This window comes from Anguilla anguilla, chromosome 1, assembly GCF_013347855.1.
Source record: "Anguilla anguilla isolate fAngAng1 chromosome 1, fAngAng1.pri, whole genome shotgun sequence".
NCBI lineage: Eukaryota > Metazoa > Chordata > Actinopteri > Anguilliformes > Anguillidae > Anguilla > Anguilla anguilla.
In genome coordinates, this window is record NC_049201.1 from 85430409 (window position 1) to 85457333 (window position 26925).

The 26925-nt window shown below is 39.2% G+C and overlaps 1 protein-coding gene across 1 annotated transcript in view; it reads right to left on the reverse strand.

Annotated features, from left to right (window-relative positions):
- Window positions 1-26925, reverse strand: part of LOC118235520 — a 253413-nt gene that overhangs the window by 15760 nt on the left and 210728 nt on the right. The gene's annotated exons all lie outside the window — the stretch shown is intronic.

Genomic DNA, 26925 nt, shown 5'->3' on the forward strand with positions numbered 1-26925 from the left:
AGGTTAAAGAAATGTGTTCCTAGCTGGGCTTGAGCCAACGACCCCATGTTCCCAAGACTGTAACCTTGTCTACTAGGCCACAGGCAGGCTAGCTGTTTAAACTGGAAATGTTTCAGAGTAAAAAGGTATGGGTATTTTGCGTGTGTATGCAAGTTTTTGATTGGGTTGTGTAGGTGAAGATTTGGCTGGTGTCGGTAAAATGTCCAATGGGGAGACATGTTGTTAGTGGGATAGGCGGCAGGAAAAATAAGAATGAGAAGAAGAAGAAGGAGAAGAAGAAGAAGGAGAAAACGCAAAATCCCCTTAGTTTGGGGCTTTATAGTGTGGACATGTGAAGTTGTTTATGAAATCTGTCTGTTGAAATGGGGTCAGAATGTACAGAATTTAATGTTTTTAAGGGCTGAGTGTCTGTGGCTGTTGTGGTTATTTCTGTGGGGAACCCTGAAAAGTGCCAAACTCTCGGTGCTGTATAGGTATGGGGCATGCCCCCGCCAAGCTGTAACTTGGCGGGATGGCATACCTGCCATGCCAATAAGCAAATGTATTTTAGGAAAACTGAAATGTTGCATTTGTTGTTCATTCAGTAAGGCATGTGTTGCATGGTAAAAACCTTAGTGCAAGGTAAAAACTTATTTCTAAGAAACAGAAAAAATGTATGAAAAAACATAAAACCACACTTTAAAAACATGCCAAGACAAAGTGCTTAAAAGCAGGAAACATCTGGTCTTGCCCTACATTAATAGATAAGGGACTTCAGACCACCACATATATTTTGTCTTGTAAATAAATTGAGGCCGTTCATTACATGCATGAAGATAAAACATGACCTATTAACTTTTTCATGTGCAGTTAGGTGTTATGTGAGTTAAACAATAATGGAGCAATTTCTACAAAAACTTTTGAAAAAATAATTTAAAAAAATAATATTAAAAAACTGGTTCTTCACAGAAAGGAAAATTATCTGTGTCATTGCAAATAACATACGGACACAGAAATGTCTTCACAAGGTTTGCACTTTTTACTTTTAAGGAAATTGCACGAATCACTGAGTATACTATTTCATTGATGTCCAAGCAGCGTACTTTTTAAAGATTATATCACGGTAAGAACAGCATTACAACATTTATCACAAGCACAAGAAAATAGCCTGTAGTTAACATCATACTGATAAAAGTAAACTATCTGAAATTCTGATTTACATCACTTATTTTTACATCTTATCTACAGAACTTATTTTTAATAGCACACTTTTGTTAGGCTCACCTTCAATTTGCTGGCTCGTGAAATTGAATGAGTTAAAGCAGAAATATTTTCAAAAGAAGAAAACCATTAAATTCATATTTGCCCTTAACTTTGGATTAAGTGCGAGTATTAGAGGTATCACCCTTTTTGGTGAGTTGAGCAGTCACTAAAATGAACTCTCTAAGTGATTGTGGGAAGGAAAAATGACAAATAGTACTTAAGAACAAATGATGATTGAATCCAGGCCAATTGATTTAATCCTCAGATGTAGTAGACTGTGTGAGAACAAAATGTAGAGGAAATAGTCTTACCTTCTTTTAAGCCTGGTACTTTTTTCCACTGCACTTTATTTTAATGAACAGACCTGGACAGGACCCACCTTCTGACACCAACTGAACTGGCTTCAGGACTGACTGCAAAATAGGATAGTCATACACTGATAGTTTTTCCCATCCTCATTCGCATTAAGAACAAGCACTGAGGTTTCTACAGTTGTGAAAAAGCATTTCCTTCCTGCAAAAAAAACCAGATATCTGTAAACCCTCCTGGCAGAACTCTGTTATTGCACCTAGTCTGAAACAAACAGCAATGCAGAGGCCTTGAAACCAGGCAACAATTACACAGATCACTACATTTTGAAAATGAAATCTACACAAATTGTCACAGTATTTTATTTATTTTAGATGAAATGTCATTATTTTTTCTAATATCAAACATTATTATAACGTCAGGAACTCTAGTAATTCATTCTGAGTGAAAAAACATCACAGTGCTGAGTTTTTCAATGGACAACAATAGATTTTTTTTAATGAGCTTTAGAGCCTTTATAGCCCTTTGTAGTCTGATCAATGAGGGATCAATTTCATTCAGTCACACCAGTAGCCAGATGAGTACCACTCAAGGGTGTCCTCTTTACTAAACATTAAGAAACACTTCACATTAATCCCATTGTAACTGAATGGACCCTACAGTGCTATTCACACCCTTTCTTCTGGGCTCAAGGGACTTTACTAAATGTGTATAAAATGGTGGGCTCACCTGCAGTTAAATTATACGAGCAGGAGGAACCTCACAGTAACCAACACGCACCCAGGTAAGACATCTTTGTGTTCTGTTGCTAGCACACACAGAGGTGAGATATCTCTGTGTTCTGATGTACTATGTTTTAGCATTTTGGCAAGAAGCATTTTTGTTCATGAAAGTTTTATGCGCAAACTACCTACACACCGTTGTGTATTCTAAAAAACAAACAACATTTTGACTCAACAAAATGGGCATGAACCCTCAAATGTATAATCAGCTGAAATTTGCGCCTGAGGAGTATAGGTACTGTACTGATGTGCTTTGAGAAGTAGTGGAAGAAACTGAAATTAAGAACTAAGTGGCAGACATATCGTTTGTGTACGATCAGTATGTGATCATACGTACTGACACTTCTTTCCAAGCATGGATATTGCCAGTTCTACTGAGGTTAATCTTCAACAGTGAAAAGCTGGCCTTGATTCAATAAAATTAAAAGTGAAATCTCTCCTTTTTTCTTCCCAATTTGGAATGCCCAACCGCACATCCCTGCTCATGGCTATGTCCAGGATCACCCGATCTACATTCCACAACCTCTTTGGCGACCATTGAACTGTGTAACCATGGGCAATGGCACGTCCAGCTCTCAGGGGGTCTATTTCCAGTGCAAAGAAGACAGGATGAAGTTAGAAGACTCCTTCTCAAATGCCAAGGATGACAGTCAGATTGAGACATCCAGGAAGGTCTGCAGCAGAACCAAAGTGCACCTAGGCCATGCTAGCCCGGTTCACTATGTTCTTCAGCCTGGGACTTATCCTGAAAACATGGGATTTTCTAACCCCCTCTACATTGAGGACAAGAAATGAACAGCATGAACTTTGTGGGAAATCAGTACTTCCCAAACTTTGGTTTGAAGATCCACTGGTGGTGTTGTAAGAAGTGCTGAGGTGTACGGGGGAAAATGCTGCATATCTGGATAATATATTTTTTTTTGCAATATACACTTTGAATGTTCACATCAATCATATTGAACACTGTCCCAGCTAAACACAGTGCACTAGATAGAGGGGCACATTAAGTTGTTTTGACTCTCCAGCAGGTACAACCCTGGCTGTACATTAATATTTAAAGGCCTCAAGTGTCACCATTGTGCAATTCTTTGAATATCTAGGAGACTGATTTTTTTTTTTTTTATGCAAGCAATGAAACCAGTAGTTTTATTGCAGCCTTTGTGCTTTTTAATACTGCAAATGCACACAATTTCAATTCTGTCATCATGTCATTGAGATCACTGATGTGAGTTAAAATTACTTTAACTGCTGGCATACTTTATTTAAAAAAATTTAAAAAATGTGACTTTGAAATGCAATGACAGTTAAATGAATCTGTATGTAAAATTTAAATAAACAGGATGGCACTCTATTTGCCTCTTTCTCTTGAATTCATTGTATTTGTGAATTTTCCATTTATTGCATTGAATCAATAAGTTTCCAAAGAATCTAAATTTGAATGTTAATTTACTATCTTTGTTTATGTGTGGTCATTTGCAGAAAATGTGTGAATATATTTCTTATTATATATTACTTTTTATACTCATCATTGTACTATGAGTCACTCAGTGGGGAACAACTAGATTCGTCAGAAAAAAGTTTACATTGATCAGGACACATAAATCATCAACAGGCGAACAGCGAACTAAGCGCCTGCTTAGGGCCCCCGTGGCCACCAGAGGGCCCCCAAGAGCGCATGAAATGTCCCACAAGAGAGCTCGAAATGTTTTTTGTTAGTTTGTTTGTTTGTTTGTTTGTTTTTTTGATATATTATATTATGTCAATGGTAATCATACAAAAACGCAATATTATGTTAACGGGCTGGCTAGCTAATACCACTGGTTTTATCAATTCCCGCTGCCTCTGTCAGAGCCGGTCTCACGTTCATGCGCACTGTAAAGGACGTTAACTGCATTTTGATGCAAGCACACTCGGTCAGGCTAACGTTGGGTTACAGTCCTCTCCTCTGCGTCGATGGAGAAGGCAGCAAAGAAGTAATGTCGCAACAAAGGACATAGGCTATCCTTCTGGAGCAGACAAAAGAAAGAAGAAAACAGAAGCTAATGTTAGCTAGCTAGTTAGTTAACAACATAGCCTAGGTAGCATATCTTGTTTTGTCTTAGGAAAGTTAACGTTTGATTAAGCATCCCTAAATGGCCTTGACATCTTAATCCACCTAGTTGTATGTATAATAGCAAGTTAGCTAACTAGCTAGCTAGAGAAATTTCGATTTTAATGGTGGGAATCTAGCTAATGTGTTAGATTAAAACTCTAGAGAAATTTCGATTTGAACCGCTAGATAGCTAGCTATTCATAGTTGGTTTGAAATAAAAGCAAGCTAACGTTTTCATGTTTGTATACTGATCTTGATGCTGATAACCGCATAACATTATTTAACACTAGCATTTTGTGATTATTGGCAAAATATTCCACTATCAATCTGGCTTAATTTGAAAGATTAAAGGTTTTTTCTTCTGTGTAAAAATAACTTGTTGCTGGGTATGTATTTCTGTAATGAAAATAAGCTTCTGTTCCATAAACTTGGCACTGATAACAGCCTAACATTATTTACAGTACCATTGTGGGGTCTTTGCTTTTATATTCCAATATCATTATGCCTTAATTAGCTAGTTATAGATTAAGAGTTTTTGTTTTTATGTGTACAAATTGCTTTCTGCTGAGTATAACAATTTATGTTGGCAAAATAAACTTATTCTATTCCATCAACTATGTACTCATACTATGTGTATGATGTAAGCAACACAGCTACAACTAAGAAAATTGATAATGGGTGTGTTAGATTTACAGTAGGTGTGCGAATGATCAAGCATTGACAATAGTCAATAGTATTGGTGGCGCAGAGGCGGTGGGGGGTCCCCCAAATAAAATTCTGTTTAGGGCCCCATGAAGGCGTGGACCGGCCCTGATTCAGCAAACTCATCTGAAACAATTGGGAAGTGAAGTAAGATATAAATACATCACATTGGAAATGAAACAGGAACTCAGAAGAAGAAATTATCTTTCCAATTTCAGTCAGAAAGAATAACGAGTGGAACATATGAGAAACGCTCAGCTAGAATATCTGTAAGTAGCCTAATCCGGTAAATTTTTCTACTCTTTTGATTGCCTTCTTGTGGTGAAACACATTTAAAGCAACATTTCTATTCATCAAAGCATTGGTAAGGACAATAATGCTACTGTTAGCTTTTGAATAACAATGATTATTTGATATTTCTGGTTCACAAATAATCTGTGATCACTTTATAAATGCTTTTTGGTGAGTGCGATAGCTTTTACCAGTTCTGTTCATGGAATAAGGAGTCATATGTTGTGCATTTCAGTGGGAAATATTTACATTAGTTTTAAAACAAGTTTTGTGATTTTTAATTTGTTTTTTGCTTGAAGTACAACCCTTTAGATAGCTGACATAGGCTGAACTAAGAATTTTAAATTACATTACAAATGTTTTTTGTTTTGCATTTTAGTGACTATCGCTAATGTGAAGTTCTTGGGATCTAATAGATCTTTGGACATGGATAAACATTTATTTTTAAATTGGTTTTAACGTTGGCTCTGTGCACCAATACTGTATCTACTACATACAACGGTAGTGTACATGATCAAATTTTACATAAGGGTAAAGGTTAACCCTTTTATATAAGGGTTTTTTTTTTGGCCCACAGGTTGTGTGGTCAGAAACAGATGGGACCCAAAGAATGGCTTAAATACCTGTTATTTCACATCCTGTTCAAGGTGCAGAAAAAGACCCAAATTATTTGACAAGGTTACCTCAGTCTCCCTCAGCTTTTCTGCTTTATATAACACTTGAAATTGAAAGAATATATTACACTGCCAAAGACCACACATTGTTTGAATCTACGACGAAGGTCATAATAAACACATGGGTGACAGAAACAATTTCTTGACATGGAGGCAGCATCCAACAGTCAACATCAGACTGTGATTGGAAATATGTTTTTATGACTTTATTCTCTAGAAATGTGACAGCTCACTTAGGTGACCAAAAATTGAAAATGATACATTGGGAACTTGTAGCTTACAGATGGCGGTTTATTAGATGCTTGTTATCACTTAACTACAGACTCTCCAGCCTTCCCATTGCTGACCGTGAGCGGGGAGGTCAAAGCAGGTGACGCTGTGACTGCTTCCTGCTCTGTGTCTCACTCCTGTCCCACGGAGCTGCCTCACCTGATCTGGAGCCGCAGTGGAACAACCACCAACCAATCAGAGGAGCTGCCCAACGGGCAATGGAAACGTCAAGCCTGACTTTCACTGCCACAAACTCTGACCACAACCAGCATCTGACTTGCACAGCAAAGTATCAGCAGGTCACATCTGTGCAATCTTCTAAAATTTTTAATGTGACATGTGAGTTTTTTTTTTTTTAACACTGAATGTAGTACAGAGTATTATTGGAAATTGAAACTTACAGTAACAATTCAATTCCCCTTTTCTGAGAACAGTTTTATTTTTAGTTGTTTAAAACTGACTGCTACCAATGCTTTTTTACTTTAACTTTTCATCAAAGAATGAATTTAGATCACATGTTCCAAAACAGATCTTCAACCCTTGGAAGCTAAAGAAATAGGCACAGAAAAAAATGGATAAAATATTTTACATTTTCACAATTAATTGTATTGTTCCAGATTTCATCAGTTACATATTTCATTCTTTGATCTGTATGTCTTTAGTAGTATTATGATCAGCTAATTTATGACATAAAACATGTCTGGATATAAATGACATATCATGTCTAGTTTCACACATAATCCACACAGTAATCACACATGTAACAGTGTATGAACAAGCCACTGCGTTGCGGCTCAAAGAGTCAAACATTAACCGTTGGTAGAGTGGTGCAGGAACTCTGTCAGATGCTGGTCATTTTAGTTGGCCTTAAAAATACTAATGCCCTGATCCAGATTGTACCACTTGCGGTGACTTGTCGAGTCATTTAAATATAATCTCAAGTCATCTAAAAACCGTGTTGTTCATCTAGATGCCCCAGTCCGTGTGGAGGTCGAGCCTGAGTCCACAGTGGTGAAGGAGGGAGATGCTGTGGAGGTGCAGTGTTCCAGTGACAGTAACCCTCCTGCACACAGCTACCAGTGGTACAACATCACTGGCACTCTGCTGTCAGAGGAACAAATCTACAAACTGCACAACGTGTCCAGACACACTAAAGCTCTCTACTGTGCAGCCATCAACACAGAGGGGCACAAGAACTCCACTCCGGCCAAGATCAGTGTGGAGTGTAAGCCAAAAGCGATCTCACTGGCACTGCCCGCTGGAAATGGAATGGAATGGTGGCCTGCTTGTGCGTAGTGGACTCAGAACCTCCCCCTGAGATTACCTGGCTGCTCCAGAGAGGGAGCGATGCCAGCGCCGGCACTGAGAGACACGGCTCCATCACGCTGGGCACGCTGCGGAGTACCCAGAGGCTCACAGAGCTCACCTGCCAGGCCAGCAACTCACGAGGAAACACGTCCGCAGTCTTCACACCACCCCAGAGCGGTAGGCCATCGTCCGCTGTCCGGAAAACTAAAATGTACTGACATCAGTGTTATTTTTTTGGATGTGTATGCCATCACGTTGTTTTTGACAAGTGGTGTACAAAGCTGTCAAAGGTGTGAGATGTTTGCTGACAAAGTGGCGTGTTCAGAAATAGCACGCTAGCATGTTTTCACACTAGGCAATCTTGTCTGCTTTGCACTGCTCTTAAATTAAGCCTCTTAAGTTTGTGGCAACACACACCAGATACATGGATGATGGCAGTATATGAAAGGCACAAGCGTTTGGTCAAGACTAATGTATCAAAACCTATGAAATATGGGAGAAACTATTAATGATACACACATAATGTACTAGCAAATGTAAAAAATTAAATAAATAAAAAAACAAATAAAAAAAGTAAGTAGCTTAAGTAGCTTAAAACAATTTAATTGTTTATGTCACAAAATCTAAATCATAAAACATATGGTATACAGGTCAACACTAACATGTTTCCCACAACTGGAAAAAATGTAGTTAGTAGTGGTAGGTAGATTATGATGTGGTTTTGTGTGCAGTGAGCCATCGGGGGGATGGGGAGACACTTTTTGTTTTATTGCCCTGAGCTAAAGGGAGAAGAGAAAAGGGGAATAATGGCCTGGGTAGCTTCAGAAGTATCACCGGATGGCTCTGAATGAGAATTTCTGGCTTGTTCGTCCGATTTATTTTAATAAACCACAAATATGTGATGAGTCCAAATTCGGTGGGCACTTAGGTGGCAGATTTGAAGAGATTTTACGTCACATTACATTCCATTACAGGCATTTAGCAGACACTCGTATCCAGAGCGACTTAAACAGCATTTACATTGCATTACATTACAGGCATTTAGCAGACACTCTTATCCAGAGCGACTTAAACAGCATTTACATTACATTACATGACAGGCATTTAGCAGACACTCTTATCCAGAGTGACTTACACAGCATTTACATTGCAGTACATTACAGGCATTTAGCAGACACTCTTATCCAGAGTGACTTACACAGCATTTACATTGCATTATATTACAGGCATTTAGCAGACACTCTTATCCAGAGCGACTTACACAACTTTTTTTTTTTTTACATCCATTTATGCAGCTGGATATATACTGAAGCAATGCAGGTTAGGCACCTTGCTCAAGGGTACAACAGCAGTGTCCAACCCAGGAATCAGACCCATGACCTTTAGGTTACAAGCCCAGTTCCTTACCCATCATACTACACTGATTTTAATCACCACTGAACGACAACAGAGAGGCACTTAAGTTTGATTTGTCTCTGCTTGCAGGTGAACTCCAGTACATTTCACTCATAGTTGCTGCTGTGCTGCTGGTGGCAGGCATGGCCGTTGTGGTGTGGCTAGCAAGAAGAACGAGGTAATCATGCTTCCTTTGTAACTGGCACCCAGTGCTTTTTTAAAATGTTGATTTTATTTTAACTTTTGTGTTATGATGTCTGTCAGACACAATCGTGAGCAACCTGTAACTGGTATGGACGATGCAGCCACAACCATGACAGGGACCTCCTACGCTATGGCAGCAAGGTATTTCTTTCCACACCTGTGAGAAATTATAATCAAAACCACAGGAAAACTGGATTTTGGGTTATAATTTGTAATATGAAATCAGGTGTGCTTGAGGGGGAACACATCGATACCTGGATCTGGCTGTGGGTCCCTGTGGAGAGGTTTGGAAACCACTGACATTGACTGCATTTTATCTGTATCAAAAAACACAAAGTACCAAACTGATTTTTTTAAAACTCATTGTCCCCTTTAAGTGTAAAAAGAAAATATGAATTCCCGAATTGAATTGGACCTAAATATTCTTTCATTTGTTTTTGTTTTTTTAGAAAGGAGGAAAAAACCATCAACAGTGGATTTTATGTAAACGATGAACAGATGTATGGTAATATTGGGGTATGTATAAGGGTGCTCTCACAGATGTACATAACGCATTACATCATGCATTACTGATGCTCTCTACCAGAGAGACATACAGCAGGCAAACGGGTGCATAGATCAGGAAACAACACTCTAATGGAGGGCCAGTACAAGGCAGAGCGGACATCTTGTCAGGTTACAAGCTGCCAGCTAAGTCTAGCACTTAGACGTACTACTGGGAGGAACAGACAACACTAAAACTGTTAGATTTGATTGTACACATTACACAGTAAACAATCTCAACTGTCGCTAAATCAGTTTGATTGCTGTAGTTCAAAAATGTTTAAGTTGGTCTGGTATTCTTTTCTACAGCGTGTTTCTTTAGACACAGCTTTTATGAATGGTCCTAAGGAGATATATAAGCCCTTCATAAGCAGTACACCATCCTTTCATAAGCACTACGTAGACTTTCATAAATGCACATGTCAATGACCACAAATAAGCACATTTTCTATCACTAAGCTTATCACAGTAATGTCACTTGCTACATTTGTGACAAAGGCCTTTTCAATGCATAGTCATCGCTTGAACTACCTCCGGATCACGTATGTTAAAGTAGCAGGTTTTTCTTAAGACTAGCCAACTTTGTGCCATTACATGTTTGCATAAATGTCCTCTTTAAAACAATTCTCATAATCCACCTCTTCTTCTTCTTCTTCTTCTTCAAAATATGGTGTCTGGAAATAGAAAAGGAACACAGTGAAACCATTTCATTGCAGACACAAATGCACAGAAGTTATACTTCCTGCAGCTCCAGAAAAGCTTGTATAGTGATGTTATGGGTTGTGCATGTGTGCACTACCCCATTACTGTGCAATAATTACCTCTATTAATACTTTTTGTTGAAACTATTTCCTATGGGCAATGCAATTAGACACTATTTCACACCAGGCACAAAGGGCCTACAAAATATTTAAAAAACTAATATGTACATTTACAATGGTGAATTTAATACTATGAAATAACAGCAGACCTGCCAACCTGCACGCATTTTGTGTACCAACCACGCAATTCTTGGTCAAAATACGCAGGTACGAAATGCCAGCTGAAACTACGCAAAAAAAAACAAAAAAAAAAAATTAAAAAATATATATTATTGTAATTTAATTACGAAAAACAACCAATTAATACAAAACAATACCGTTCATTTATTCGGTATTTAAACTACATCCCTCGGATTGAACCAGATGCTACGACCTTGTGCTTGTGGTTCTGTAACCCCTCCCCGACCCACTCAACATCCACTGCTTACTCTACAGGGTTGGAGTCCTGATCGATGTGGTCACTTCTGGCACTACGATCCTTACTTCACTCTAGTGTTTCTTTTGCGCCTCTACATCATGAAACCTATGCACTTGTTGTACGTCGCTCTGGATAAGAGCGTCTGCTAAATGCCTATAATGTAATGTAATGATACGCAGCGGTACTTTATTATCCACCGAGGCGTAACGCTGCATTGCTGAGGTAAAATGGGAAGTGGGGAGTAATAATCAAGCACAAATATGTGAACGTAATGTTAACATATAAAACGGTAAAACATGTTCGGTAACTTTACGAGATGATGCATTTCAAGGGGTATATCCTAATGAGATAAATTTGTGTATATAGTTAGTCGTAGTAGTAGCTCGCATGCGATTTAGCCTCGTTACGAGACGTGTGAATAATTGATGGAGTAATTTAGCTGCAGTAACTCAAACGCAACGGAGACTCCCTGTTCAAACTTTGAATCGCGCACGCTGTGTTGGAGCAAAGTTTTGCAAAGGTGTTTGACTATAGACGGCTAACGTAGCAAATAATTCCTATTATTGCAGCCAGTCTCCCGACCAGCCTTGCAGTTAGAAAATAATCATGACGTCAGATGACGAGGATACTAACAAGGAGAGAGAGAGAGCAGCAGACCTACTAGCCGCGTTTCCACCAAAAGTACCCTTTTAAGCCGCGTTTCCACCAAAATTACCCGGAACTTTCAGTCCCAGGAACTACTTTACCAGGAACTAAAAGGTTCCTTCAGCCAATGGTTGTCTGCGTTTCCACCGGGGTCTAAAGTACCGCGAAGATTAGGCAAATTAGCCCACTGACGTATGAAAAAGCAACGTTGTCGTCGGTCCGTCTGTCATATGATTTCTTCCATAACCCCATACTACCACCGAAGTAGCCTACATTATTTTCTAATAACCGGGACAGCCCGGAGGGGTTTATTCCACTTATACAACGGGTTACCAATAATGACTATATATGGTTACTTTTGTATTTATTGATTTTCATATATCCTCTCAAACACATTCATTATGTTTTTATGCGAACATTCGCTTTCATGTCGACATCCGAAGCGACAGAATGCATTCACATTTATATGTATAACTGGCAACAACAGCAGAAAAAATGCACACGTTGTAAACAATTTGCTGTTTGATTACTTTCTCGTCGTCAATTCCAGATAGGCTAATGGCAAAATGACAAGAATAGAACGAAAACTCGGACTTGCGTGAAAATGTAAATTAGTAGTGGTACAGCCACCGTTTGCTTTCCTTCGAAGTTACTGCTAGCCGAGCAGCGAGGTGTGCCCTCCAGATGCGAACCATGCACCATAAATTAGTCCATAGTCTTCCTGGTCTTTTCGTGGGATTGAAAAATGGCAGTAAAATTGAGTAAAATTACGGCAGTCTGAAAAAGCTAAAGGGAAGATTACTAGAATTAACCTGTTATTTTACCCGGATAAAAAGTGCAGATGGTGATTTCCAGTTTGCTTGTACTGTGTCACCAATGTTAATTATGCAGAACTACCGCATACCTCACATAACTGTATCAAACGTTTTGAGTCAATTACAACGGGCTAACAAAGAAAATCCGGAAGAAAATATTCAGCAACCGAATTAATCCGTTTGAATGTTTTGGTAGCCTACGTAATATGCTGTCCCGGCACGAATGCTTAGCATTTTATAAAACGAATACTAAAGCAAGAAAAGAACAGAAGAGCACACGTTATAATTCCAAGACGTTGACAGGCTATAACCAAAACTAGGCTACTGCGCCGCATAACGTACAAGTTTGATTTGAAGTTATTATGAAAATAAATTGGTTTGCCGCTGCATATTTTCAAACATGGCGGGTAATGGCGGAAAATAAATACAACACAAATGCTACGAGTACTCGACCAATCAGAAATGTTCAGCGCTGCAAGCTCCACCCAAAAGGTTCCTGTACTTTCGGAAAGTACTACCCCCCGAGCAGGAACGTTTTGGGGGGTAAAACAAAGCCCCCAGAACTAAATTTAGACCCTAGTTCCTGCGGTGGAAACGCACTGAGTTCCTCAAAAGGTTCCTAGTTCCGGGGTATAGTTCCTGCGGTGGAAACGCGGCTTTAGTAACTTTTAGTCCCAGGAACTACTTTACCAGGAACTAAAAGGTTCCTTCAGCTAATGGTTGTCTGCGTTTCCACCGGGGTCTAAAGTACCGCGAAGATTAGGCAAATTAGCCCACTGACGTTGTCGTCGGTCCATCTGTCATATGATTTCTTCTGTAACCCCATACTACCACCGAAGTAGCCTACATTATTTTCTAATAACCGGGACAGCCCGGAGGGGTTTATTCCACTTATATACAACGGGTTACCAACAATGATTATATATGGTTACTTTTGTATTTATTTTTTTTATCGATTTAATCACCTGGAATTGAAATATTCTTCTGCAGCCGTTTGGGCATATTTTATCGTTGTCAAGCAAAACTGTCGTTGGTAGTTGAACTTGGACCGTTGTTATGCAACAAATAGGATATAACAGGTCACAATAGTCAGATTGTAACTGTTTTATATATCCTCTCAAACACATTCATTATGTTTTTATGCGAACATTCGCTTTCATGTCTTGACATCCGAAGCGACAGAATGCATTCACATTTATATGTATAACTGGCAACAACAGCAGAAAACATGCACACGTTGTAAACAATTTGCTGTTTGATTACTTTCTCATCGTCAGGGTAAAAGCAGGTTAAAGAAATGTGTTCCTAGCTGGGCTTGAGTCTACGACCCCATGTTCCCAAGACTGTAACCTTGTCTACTAGGCCACAGGCAGGCTAGCTGTTTATACTGGAAATGTTTCAGAGTAAAAAAGTATGGGTATTTTGCGTGTGTATGCAAGTTTTTGATTGGGTTGTGTAGGTGAAGATTTGGCTGGTGTCGGTAAAATGTCCAATGGGGAGACATGTTGTTAGTGGGATAGGCGGCAGGAAAAATAAGAATGAGAAGAAGAAGAAGGAGAAGAAGAAGAAGGAGAAAACGCAAAATCCCCTTAGTTTGGGGCTTCATTGTGTGGACATGTGAAGTTGTTTATGAAATCTGTCTGTTGAAATGGGGTCAGAATGTACAGAATTTAATGTTTTTAAGGGCTGAGTGTCTGTGGCTGTTGTGGTTATTTCTGTGGGGAACCCTGAAAAGTGCATAACTCTCGGTGCTGTATAGGTGTGGGGCATGCCCCCGCCAAGGCGTAACTTGGCGGGATGGCATACCTGCCATCCCAATAACTTGGCGGGATGGCATACCTGCCATCCCAATCCCAATATATATATATATATAATGTAATAGTGTATATAACAAAATGTACTCTATAGGGAACGGTCTGAGGCGGCAATTCTTTATTTGTCATTAACAAAAAATGCATAGTACGAAGTTGTATTGGTACACATTGTATATAGGTATATTGGAAGAACACAGGTAATATGGTCACGTGAAAATCTAGTGCAAGAAATTACAGAAATGTTCATTATTTGAAGTTATTTAAAGCAATGGAAAGTGTTAGAAGTGAGTAAGTAAATCCAGGAAGCCTAGTGTTAATTATGGGTTATATATATGATTATGCCAGATCAGCTAAACAGAAGCTAAGATTCCCCGTGTTATTTCAAATACATTGATGTAACTATTAAGAAAGAAAGAAGCACAAATGAAATGAACTGAGAAAGACCAGGGGAAAAGGAAAAAGGAACCGCAAATTTTTCTGGTGACATCTTCCATTGTGTCTTGATCAAATGTGCTGGCATCAGCTACTTATTTCCATATATGTTGGCATCAGCAAAATCGTTGCAGTTGTCATTCTGAAAATGTTTTTGAGGAAATAACAAATTAATATGACATCCCTTTGTAACCGTGTCCAGAGAATAAGGAGATCAGAAAATAAAAATACTAAAATTAAGCGTACACAGCACCATGTCCAGCCTGGCTTTAGTCTCCTCTTGCCAATCCTGATGAGGTTAAATATCTTATGCCTTTCCATGTAAGTTTTTTTCTTTTTTTTTTTTTTTTTTTTTTTAAATCTCAAAAATAGTCACATCATGTTAAAATAGTCCCTGCATTGCAGACTATAGTGTTAGACCAATCTGGAAAAGCTTACAGGTGGTATAGTAGTAGGGGTCCTCAGGTAGTTAGAGGCCCTTTCAGAGGGGCCTGCAAGTTTTGAGAACCCCCCTGGCCTAGATCACCACACCAAGCATTCATTTCAGACAGTAAATTAGAAGATTTTAATAAACTGTAAACTTTAAATCTGTTGTGCCACTCGGGGAACTGAATTAGATCCCAATGGCGTACACCAGGTGGAAGCCAAGTGTCACATACTTACATTTCTGCCCTTTCCAGAATTGGCACTTGACTTTGGGTTACTGCATCAAATAAATAAAAAATTCTTAATTAGTATGGCACGGCTATCATTATTAACTTATTGTTAAAAAATCCTGAAAATGTAGGCCTTTCAGTTGCTTAGAAGATGCTCACTGCCCCTACTGGCAGCATTGGCACAGAACATTTTAACATTTTAATTTACCTTTTAGGAGAAGGGCAGCGGGGTATCGAGGCCTTCTGGCCTCCAGTCGAAATTACCTCATTGTTGGCTCTGTGAGGGTGCAGGGATTTTTGGCCATTTTAGATCACAGTTTCTTAGCTGGTGCTGAAAATCATTACAGAAGCATAAAATATGTACCTGTACCAACATCCGTGTTGCTGTTGTTCCCATTTGATCTCCTGTGAACAGAGAGAATAAATTAGGTTTTAAATGTTGAATTAGACGATCCTGTTGTATGCAGGAAAATACGAGAAGTTAGTAAGGGCAGGACGAAAGAAGACTAACTACAGAAGTCTTAAATTAAATTATTAGAGAAGTACTCTGTGAAAACCGAGAAAGACTTACCAAGAAAATCTACTCCAAATAGACCGCCTATTTGAAAAAAGTGGAACAGAGATATTTAGATGATTGCGGGCAGACTGTATTTTTTAAATAACATTTTAAAAATATGACTAACCTTTCAGGCCGTGATGTCCCATCCTGATAATTGCCTGGGTGTCTTCTGTGAGGTCAAAACATTACTATGAATATGGCTACAATCTCAATAACACAACAGAGCATACAAATACTTATCTGCTTGTTGACAAATGAGCTTATTATTTTTTATTCCATTCAATAAAATTATATTTACGTAGAACTTTTTACAGAGACACTGTCATAAAAAAAACAGATTGTGAGGTAAAAAATAATAATTCCCAGTGGGAGGAGAAAAAACGCTCAAACAATGGCAAGAAAAAACTTGAAGGGAAGAAATCTCAAGAGGATATTATATATAATTAACTGAACTTGTACAGCATCTTGGTCAATTCAAAGCATACACTAAAACTTAAATCATATATTTTAAAAAAACCAAGAAAGTATAATATTCTTTTAATATCTCCCCTGGTTTAAAGACACGGACAAGATTTTTCTCAATGGTTTAAGAAATCCATAAGTGAACTCCATAAAACCATAAGTGAAATATATTTAAATGAGAAAATGTATCCACATGTTTACAGTAGAGCGTAAGTGAGTTTTTATTTTTAATTTCTTGTCTAAAATATACATTCACATAATTGTCGCATAGTTGCAATGAGAGCAAACTAGACATTTTTTGCATGTTATGTTTGCAGTATTCAGGAAAATATTTATGTAACACGGGGAAAAAAAATGACCACAGCATACCGATGCCAGAATATTAACTTACCTGCGTGACATGCGTGAAAGTCTGCTCCAGAGCCTGGTGATAAATAAATTACAGGTGGTAAACAGCAGACAGCATTCTAAAATTGAACAACTACAGTATGTTCATCTTTGTGTAAGCTTCAAGATGCTTAATGTAGAAGAATTTCATGTAGTCTCTCAGCAGTTAATCATATTGTTTCTGATTCACTTAATAAACTACAGTTTAAAATCAAACCTGTAACATCTGCATCAACTCTTGTTTTGGAGAATTGCACCAAGGCACAAAATGTCTTCAAATCATGCTATATAAACATTTTTTCTGTGTGGGTTGGTAGTATTACTTTACTGCTTACTAGTGAAAATTGTTTCTACAGTAATACCTTAAGGATAAGGACTGAAAGGCAGTTTAAATGTTACCCTGGTGCCGCAAGCAGAGCTCAAAAGCTCAAAGCTCCCCTGTGTGTGTGTGTGTGTGTGTGCGTTCGTGTGTGTGTGTGTGCGTGCGTGTGTGTGCGTGCGTGTGTGTGTGCGTGTGTGTGTGTGTGTGTGTGTGTGTGTGTGCGTGCGCGTGTGTGCGCGTGCGTGTGCGTGTATGTGTGTGTGCGTGTGTGTGTGTGTGTGTGTGTGTGTGTGTGTAGGTGTGTGAGAGTATCAGAGATGCGAATGTTATGAATTACAAACATACAGAAATCTTATCTTGTCCAGCTACGTTTGATGCTTCATTAGACATTGGCCCGGATTCAACTAGTATTTGTCCTTTTACTTAAAAGTAAATAAAGTGAACATTATACTTTTTCTTCACAAACTCAGTTTGACTAATTTTAGCGATTGCTGAACACACCAAACTGTGTTTGTAAAAAGAAATTTAAAAATAAATAAATAATCCTGGCTGTGCTAGTCAAAGCCAGGCACAAGTGCTGATTGAACCCCAGTCATTGTGTTGTACTTGCCCGTTCTCTCCCCCACTCTGCAGAGCCGTGATGCGGTTCCTAGGGAAGAATAGCAGCCATGCGAATGGAGGGAAAAAAAAAGATTAATTACAGACTTCCTCCCAGTCAACGCTGGGGCACGACATGTACTATGTTCTCAAAAGGTGCATTACTCTGTGAATATCTACTAATACGCTGAAAAAAGTGCAATGCAAAATAAACCCCCCCTGGAATTCCTTTGGTTCAAATAGTGGAAAAAAACATCCCTATGGACATAAAGTAAGAGTTGATATGATGCTCTTAGAATTGATCTAATTTTAGGAGTTTTATTGTGTATCATCATGAAGTAATGTCACGCATTAGCCAAACGTAGTTCCTGTATTGGGTGGTCTTCAGTATTCTTTTTAATCTCACTACATCATTTCTGGAGAAACAAAAAGCTTAATAACTTTTTATTTGTTGCTACTGCGTTTCTGGTGTATGAGTGTACATATGCATTCTTTGTTGTACTGAGGGCGGACTGAAATAAAGAAAAAGCACATTTGCTGCTGCACGTTCAAAGTCTACAGATCAAGCATGAAGTCTATGAATGCTTGAGATCAGATGAACTGATCAGATAAAAATCAAATATAGATGAAGCTAAGTCAACCAGAAATGTGAGAACACCTACACAAATTTCCACTGCGCATCAAAACGATACTCAATGTGACTTACTTGTATTTCTTCCTCATGAACATAAACAGTACCCCGAAGACTACTGCAGTCCCCGCTGCAACCACTAGAGGGATGATGATGTAGAAGAGCACGCTGAACTTACCTGAAATATATAGTGACATATTATAAAATGAAAACGTATCCACATATTTAGAATGTATTGCAACATATTCCAATTATCCGTAAGGTATAGCACCTCATTGCCCCGGTGGATTCATTTTTACTCAATCATTCTACTGAGCACGTTTTGGGATTAATTAGTAGTAGTGCGTGGCATTTAAAACTTGGCTTACTTTTCACATTGAGTTTTATGGCGCTCTTCAGAGGTTCATTTCCGCGGTGTGTCACTGTGCAGGACACCTCTTTGTGATCGTCCTCCTGCGTCAGGGTGAAGGTGAGGATCGACTGGGTCTCCCACCTTCCGTGACCAGTGTTTTTGTGCATGGTGATGATTTGGCCTCGGGTGCTGTGGCTCCAGGTGAGCGTGGGGACGTGCGAGGGGCAGGTGTGGTAAACAGAGCAGATAATGGTGAAGGGGCTCCCCTCAATGGGATCTTGGTGGTGATTCAGTTTTGGGGCGCTCGGCTTATCTGAAGAAGGAGCAACCAAGATTACAAGAAAAAAAGTTCAGACCAACTCTTTTCAGAACGGGACCCAGACGAGCTAACCAACGTGTAGCACAAATAAGTTTCACAACACGCCACGCAAACACAATGCACTCTGCAAACACGTAACATGTTAGGCATAATATGCAGGAGAACAACAACACATACCAAATGTTGTGATCACCACACAGTTGTCTTTGAAGGAGTATTGGTTCAATTTGGGAATTTCAATCCTGAAGCAAAGCTCCCCAGTGTCATCGCCATTAATATGGTCGATTTCCAAAGAGCATTTTGATTCTCCGAGATTTCCCACTAGCCTTGTGCGTTTTTTAAAACTGTTGTCCACCTTTGACTCGTCTTCATCATAGATTCTTGTTTTTGGATCATTCTTTTCAAACCAAATTGCCCTCTGTTATGTCGCAAATTTTGGGTTTCCTGGATACTTAAAAGTGCATGGTATTACCACGCAGGAATCAGTCATGGCTCTCATACGGGAAACGATGTCCGCCTTCCACACTTCAGAGGAGCCTGGAGAACAAATAACTGGAGGCAGAGGGCGAGATTTGACCACAGCGTTAAAACAGGCTACATCCTGTGTGTGCATGTGCAATATCCACATGCATCCAAGTTTGTTGGTTTTGTTTCAATAGGTGGAATAGCAAGGATAATTAAATGGAGATAAGACAGCCATGATATTGCTTTACTCACAGAAAAAAAAAACAGAAATAAGCTCTTCCAATCGTGGACTGTTCAGTTATCGCTCAAAGGTTTTGTACTCCTTAAACCAGCTTAAAGACGCAAAGACAAACTGCTGGTCTACCCCTCATATTTTTGGGTATGGGATTGCCTCATCCAAGCGTCTGCATATTTTTGTTTCCTTTTGCTTTTCATGCACACACGTATGCACGCACACACACACACACACAGGACTTAAGATTAAGCTCATCTCAACTGACAAAATCTAGTGTTACCGATTGGGTTAGTGCCTCGTTCCTAATTGTTAACAAACAGACAGTGAATGGTGGATACTTTCTGGCACCCTCCTGGTGATTCCCATTGGAATTTTGGCAGCACAGCTCAAAAGTATCCACCAATCACCATCAGCCCTGTTGTATGCGTTGTGACCAACGGAAGCCATGATTGGTTGAGCTCCTCTCTATTTCTTCTATGAGCAAAGTGACACCAGGACCAATCCGATCTCGTTCATTAACCCAGTTCAGTCGCAGAAACATTTGCATAGTGGATGACAGATTGAGGAATCGGTAAAATACTATATACAGAGAGGATGAAGATGGGAAAGATAGGAGAGTTACCTTGCAGGTACAAACAGAACACCCACAGCATTGGTTGAGACTCCATGTTTTTCAGTTGGGCAAAGACACTGGGAAAACATGATAAGGAATTCATGTAACAGTTCGTAAGATACTTGATTCAGTTATGCCAAGTTCAGCTAAGGTGCTGAATATTACCTGTAATGTCTGATGTCTTTACTGATTGTTCAAAGTCATAAATCATGCAGCATCTGCTTTATGGGCATTGAGGTGGAACATTTTATGGCAGGACAATAAATGACAGTAAAGAGCACATAAATGTTCTTACACAGTTCTGTGGTATGGACGGACTGAGTAGCCTGCGACCAGCTTTCTGTCTCGTTATAAAAAAAAAACATCTTCCTTCAGAAGCATCCCAAGAAAACCTGTAGCTACAGTCAGTTTTTGATTAGCTGACAAAAACAATGGTCTCTTGAGTCATATCCCTTTCATGCAGACTTAAAAAAGGAAGGGTAACTAGTTGCATTGTTCACCTGAAAATACCTAAGCTCTCTTTCAAACAATGTATTGACAATATAGATGTGCAACAAGGCTGTCGGAATTACTGGTTTTTTTGTCAGTTTTTTTTTTTTTTAAGGGGGGGGGGGTGGGAGAAGTACTGTCCCTTATTCATTTATTTCATTTTTAGTCATTATCTGGGAGAAATCCTGGGGTGTGTAACAGGTGCCTGAGTGAGTGAGTGAGTTAGTTGATTGGGTGGCGCATGTGGAACCTGTGCAGACAGGTAGGGTAATCATACTTCCTCGAATGCTGCTATGGATAAGGAGATAAAGAGGGAGCAGTGGAAAGAGTGCAGGGGTGGTGCATTACTCTCCGAAAAAAAAACTTTTCATGGCTGCTCATGCAGAACATGCAAGTGGGGTTTATTATTTATTTTTATTTTACTTCTGTTCGGGTGGGTGTAGCTGGTGTGTTTTTGGGGAGGGAGTGTGCGTAGGAGAGAATCGAATGTTACTCTATGCTACATGAGCTCTATGAAATGCAATAAAGTTTGATTTATTTAACTTGTCCTGTGTTCTTCCTGGGGTGACTGGTGTGGAATCTGATAAAAAACAAAAAACAGGTAATGATTCATCCCCCAGTCAATTCATCCCAAGTGCAATTTTTGGGAAATTGTGTGTTCAATTTTTGATTTCCCCTCAGTATTAAATATTTTCATTTTTATTTTTTTCTTGTCTTCACAGTGATGGTTCTTTACATTCCCCATTACTACATGTGTTTGGAATGGATGGGGGCATCTCTCACACTGGTATTACAGACTTAATTACATCTCTACACTGCATCATGTAACGGTACGGGTGCTGGGACCCAGGCGCAGAGTGGAAAAAAAAACACGAAACTGAAAAAGGGGAAAATTAACAAAGACTTTACTAACAACAGGCAAACAAACAGGGAACAAACAAGGCCACAATGGGCAAAAACACAAACTCATAAAAAATCGAGATAAAACAGAAAACAAGAGGAACTCACAAACACGGGCAGGGCAGAACACAGACAGGGCAGGACACAGTAAGGCAGAGCACAAGGAAAGGTCAAACAAAACACAGGTAGATATGGTTGAAACCAACGGATATCGGGAACAAACACAAGGAACCAGCACCCGAGTCAAGGGGACAAAGAACTTAAATAGACAAGGGGTAACAAGACACAGGTGAACTCAAAAAACAATCAAACCAGAAGGAGGGGATAACAAGACACAGGTGGGAACAATGATGGGATAACGAGACAATTGAAAACAATCATACAATTAACAGGGGGGGAGCAGGACACAAAACAGAAGTGCCGCCATCTGGCGGCCCAACAAGGGAAACACAGACAGGAACACCGGAACATGACACATCAACTTAGTGAAATTGCAATTGTAATATATTTATTTTATAAAAATATATAATCAGAACCAAATTTGTATAAATATAGGCCTAGCAAGCGACATGAAGATTGAATCAACAATTAAACAATAACTCACCAACAGGTGGAAAGTTAAACATTCTGAATTTGTGCTAATATACGTTTAGGTATCAAAACCCTGACACAAATTCAAAAACAAATCCAAAGACTAGATTTATGATTGCAATACCACAAAATGTTCAACCAAATGAATGAATCGTGTCGAACAGTTGGTGAAATCAGACCGGATGCACATTGTCTTTTTAACTTGATTATATTGTCTGTTTTGCCAAGATATCACCAAACCTCCAACAAGTAAAAGTATATAAGCAAATGTATTTTAGGAAAAATGAAAAGTTGCATTTTTTGTTCACTGAGTAAGGCATGTGTTGCATGGTAAAAACCTTAGTGCAAGGTAAAAACTTATTTCTAAGGAACTAAAAAAATGTATGAAAAAACATAAAACCACACTTTAAAAACATGCGAAGACAAAGTGCTTAAAAGCAGGAAACATCTGGTCTCACCCTACGTTAATAAGGAAACTCAGACCACCACATATATTTTTGTCTTTAAATTAAGGCCATTCATTATATGCATGAAGATAAAACATGACTTATTAACTGTTTCATGTGCAGTTAGGCAATTTCTACAAAAACTGTTGAAAAATAATTTAAAAAAAATAATATTAAAAAACTTCACTGGTTCTTCACAGAAAGCAAAATTATCTGTGTCATTGCAAATAGCATACTGACACAGAAATGTCTTCACAAGGTTTGCACTTTTACAAGGAAATTGCACAAATCACTGAGTATACTATTTCATTGATGTCCAAGCAGCATACTTTTTAAAGATTATATCACGGTAAGAACAGCATTACAACATTTATCACAAACACAAGAAGATAGCCTGTAGTTAATATCATACTGATAAAAGTAAACTATCTGAAATTCTGATCTACATCACTTATTTTTACATCTTATCTTCAGAACTTATTTTTAATAGCACACTTGTTAGGCTTACCTTCAATTTGCTGGCTCGTGAAATTGAATGAGTTAAAGCAGAAATATTTTCAAAAGAAGAAAACCATTAAATTCATATTTGCCCTTAACTTTGGATTAAGTGTGAGTATTAGAGGTATCACCCTGTTTGGTGAGTTGAGCAATCACTATAATGAACTCTCTAAGTGATTGTGGGAAGGAAAAATGACAAATAGTACTTAAGAACAAATGGTGATTGAATCCAGGCCAATTGATTTGATCCTCAGAGATGTAGTTGACTGTGTGAGAACAAAATGTAGAGGAAATAGTCTTACCTTCTTTTAAGCCTGGTACTTTTTTCCACTGCACTTTATTTTAATGAACAGACCTGGACAGGACCGACCTCCTGACACCAACTGAACTGGCTTCAGGACTGACTGCAAAATAGGATAGACATAATCTGTTTTTTCTATCTTCTTTCGCATTAAGAAATGGCACTGAGGTCTTTACAGTTGTGAAAAAGCATTTCCTTCCTGCAAAAAAAAAAACAGATATCTGTAAACCCTCCTGGCAGAACTCTGTTATTGCACCTAGTCTGAAACAAACAGCAATGCAGAGGCCTTGAAACCAGGCAACAATTACACAGATCACAACATTTTGAAAATGAAATCTACACAAATTGTCACAGTATTTTATTTATTTTAGATGAAATGTCATTATTTTTTTCTAATATCAAACATTATTATATCGTCAGAAACTCTAGTAAAAAAACATGAAAAAACATCACAGTGCTGAGTTTTTCAATGGACAACAATAGATTTTAAATGAGCTTTAGAGCCTTTATAGCCCTTTGTAGTCTGATCAATGAGAGATCAATTTCATTCAGTCACACCTGTGGCCAGATGAGTACCACTCAAGGGTGTCCTCTTTACTAAACATTAAGAAACACTTCACATTAATCCCATTGTAACTGAATGGACCCTACAGTGCTATTCACACCCTTTTTTCTGGGCTCAAGGGGCTTTACTAAATGTGTATAAAATGGCGGGCTCACCTGCAGTTAAATTATACGAGCAGGAGGAACCTCACAGTAACCAACACGCACACAGGTAAGACATCTTTGTGTTCTGTGGTTAGAACACATACAGGTGAGATATCTCTGTGTTCTGTTGCTAGCACGCACCCAGGTAAGACATCTCTGTGTTCTGTGGTTAGCACACACAGAGGTGAGATATCTCTGTGTTCTGTTGCTAGCACGCACCCAGGTAAGACATCTCTGTGTTCTGTGGTTAGCACACACAGAGGTGAGATATCTCTGTGTTCTGTTGCTAGCACGCACCCAGGTAAGACATCTCTGTGTTCTGTGGTTAGAACGCACACAGGTGAGATATCGCTGTGTTTTGTGGCTAGCACGCACCCAGGTAAGACATCTCTGTGTTCTGTGGTTAGCACACACCCAGGTGAGACATCTCTGTGTTATGTGCCTAGCACACACCCAGATGAGACATCTCTGTGTTCTGTTGCTAACACGCACCCAGGTAAGACATCTCTGTGTTCTGTGGTTAGCACGCACACAGGTGAGATATCTCTGTGTTCTGTGGTTAGCACGCACACAGGTGAGATTACATTACATTACATTACATTATAGGCATTTAGCAGACGCTCTTATCCAGAGCGACGTACAACAAGTGCATAGGTTCATGATGTAGAGGTGCAAAAGAAACACTAGAGTGAAGTAAGGATCGTAGTGCCAGAAGTGACCACATCGATCAGGACTCCAACCCTGTAGAGTAAGCTTGTTCAGCAAGCAAGAATCCTACCAAGTACAAACTAGCACTGGAATCACATCTAATCACACCTAATCAGACAAAACAATCCTGCCAGATACACTAACATAATCAAATTATCCTAGCTAGGTACAGTGAGCTGAACTATAGGCTAGGGAGGGGTGGGGAGAGGTGCAGCCTGAAGAGATGAGTCTTCAGTCTGCGTTTGAAAATGGTGAGATTCTCTGCTGTTCTGACCATCACGGGGAGGTCATTCCACCAGCGAGGGGCCAGGACAGACAGCAGACGGGAGCGGGAAGTACAGACGCGAAGAGGGGGAGGTGCCAAGCGTCCAGAGGTGGCAGAACGGAGAGGTCTGGCTGGTGTGTAGGGTCTGATGATCCTCTGAATGTACCCTGGTGCTGACCCCTTAGCTGCCTGGTATGCAAGCACCAAGGTCTTAAATTTGATGCGAGCCATAACAGGCAGCCAGTGGAGGTCAGTGAGCAGGGGGGTGACATGGGAATGTCTGGGGAGGTTGTAGACTACTAGATATCTTTGTGTTCAGTGGTTAGCAGTGGCATATAAATTAGGATGTACTATGTTTTTGCATTTTGGCAAGAAGCATTTCTGTTCATGAAAGTTTTATGTGCAAACTACCTACACACCGTTGTGTATTCTAAAAAACAACTCAACAAAATGGGCATGAACCCCCAAATGTATAATCAGCTGAAATGTGCGCCTGAGGAGTATAGATACTGTACTGATGTGCTTCGAGAAGTAGTGGAAAAAAATGAAATTAAGAACTAAGTGGCAGACATATCGTTTGTGTACGATCAGTATGTGATCATACGTACTGACACTCCTTTCCAAGCATGGATACTGCCAGTTCTACTGAGGTTAATCTTCAACAGTGAAAAGCTGGCCTTGATTTAATAAGATTAAAAGTGAAATCTCTCCTTTTTTCTCCCCAATTTGGAATGCCCAACCGCACATCCCTGCTCATCGCTATGTCCAGGATCACCCGATCTACATTCCACAACCTCTTTGGCGACCTCACCATTGAACTGTGTAACCATGGGCAATGGCACGTCCAGCTCTCAGGGGGTCTATTTCCAGTGCAAAGAAGACGGGATGAAGTTAGAAGACTCCTTCTCAAATGCCAAGGATGACAGTCAGATTGAGACATCCAGGAAGGTCTGCAGCAGAACCAAAGTGCACCTAGGCCGTGCTAGCCCGGTTCACTATGTTCTTCAGCCTGGGACTTCTCCTGAAAACATGGGATTTTCTAACCCCCTCTACATTGAGGACAAGAAATGAACAGCATGAACTTTGTGGGAAATCAGTACTTCCCAAACTTTGGTTTGAAGGTCCACTGGTGGTGTTGTAAGAAGTATTGAGGTGTACGGGGGAAAATGCTGCATATCTGGATAATATATATTTTTTTGCAATATACACTTCAAATGTTCACATCAATCATATTGAACACTGTCCCAGCTAAACACAGTGCACTAGATAGAGGGGCACATTAAGTTGTTTTGACTCTCCAGCAGGTACAACCCTGGCTGTACATTAATATTTAAAGGCCTCAAGTGTCACCATTGTGCAATTATTTGAATATCTATATATTTTTTTTATGCAAGCAATGAAACCAGTAGTTTTATTGCAGCCTTTGTGCTTTTTAATACTGCAAATGCACACAATTTCAATTCTGTCATCATGTCATTGAGATCACTGATGTGAGTTAGAATTACTTAACTGCTGGCATACTTTGTTTAAAAAAAAAAAAAAAAAATGTGACCTTGAAATGCAATGACAGTTAAATGAATCTGTGCATGTAAAATTTAAATGAACAGGATGGCATTCTATTTGCCTCTTTCTCTTGAATTCATTGTATTTGTGAATTTTCCATT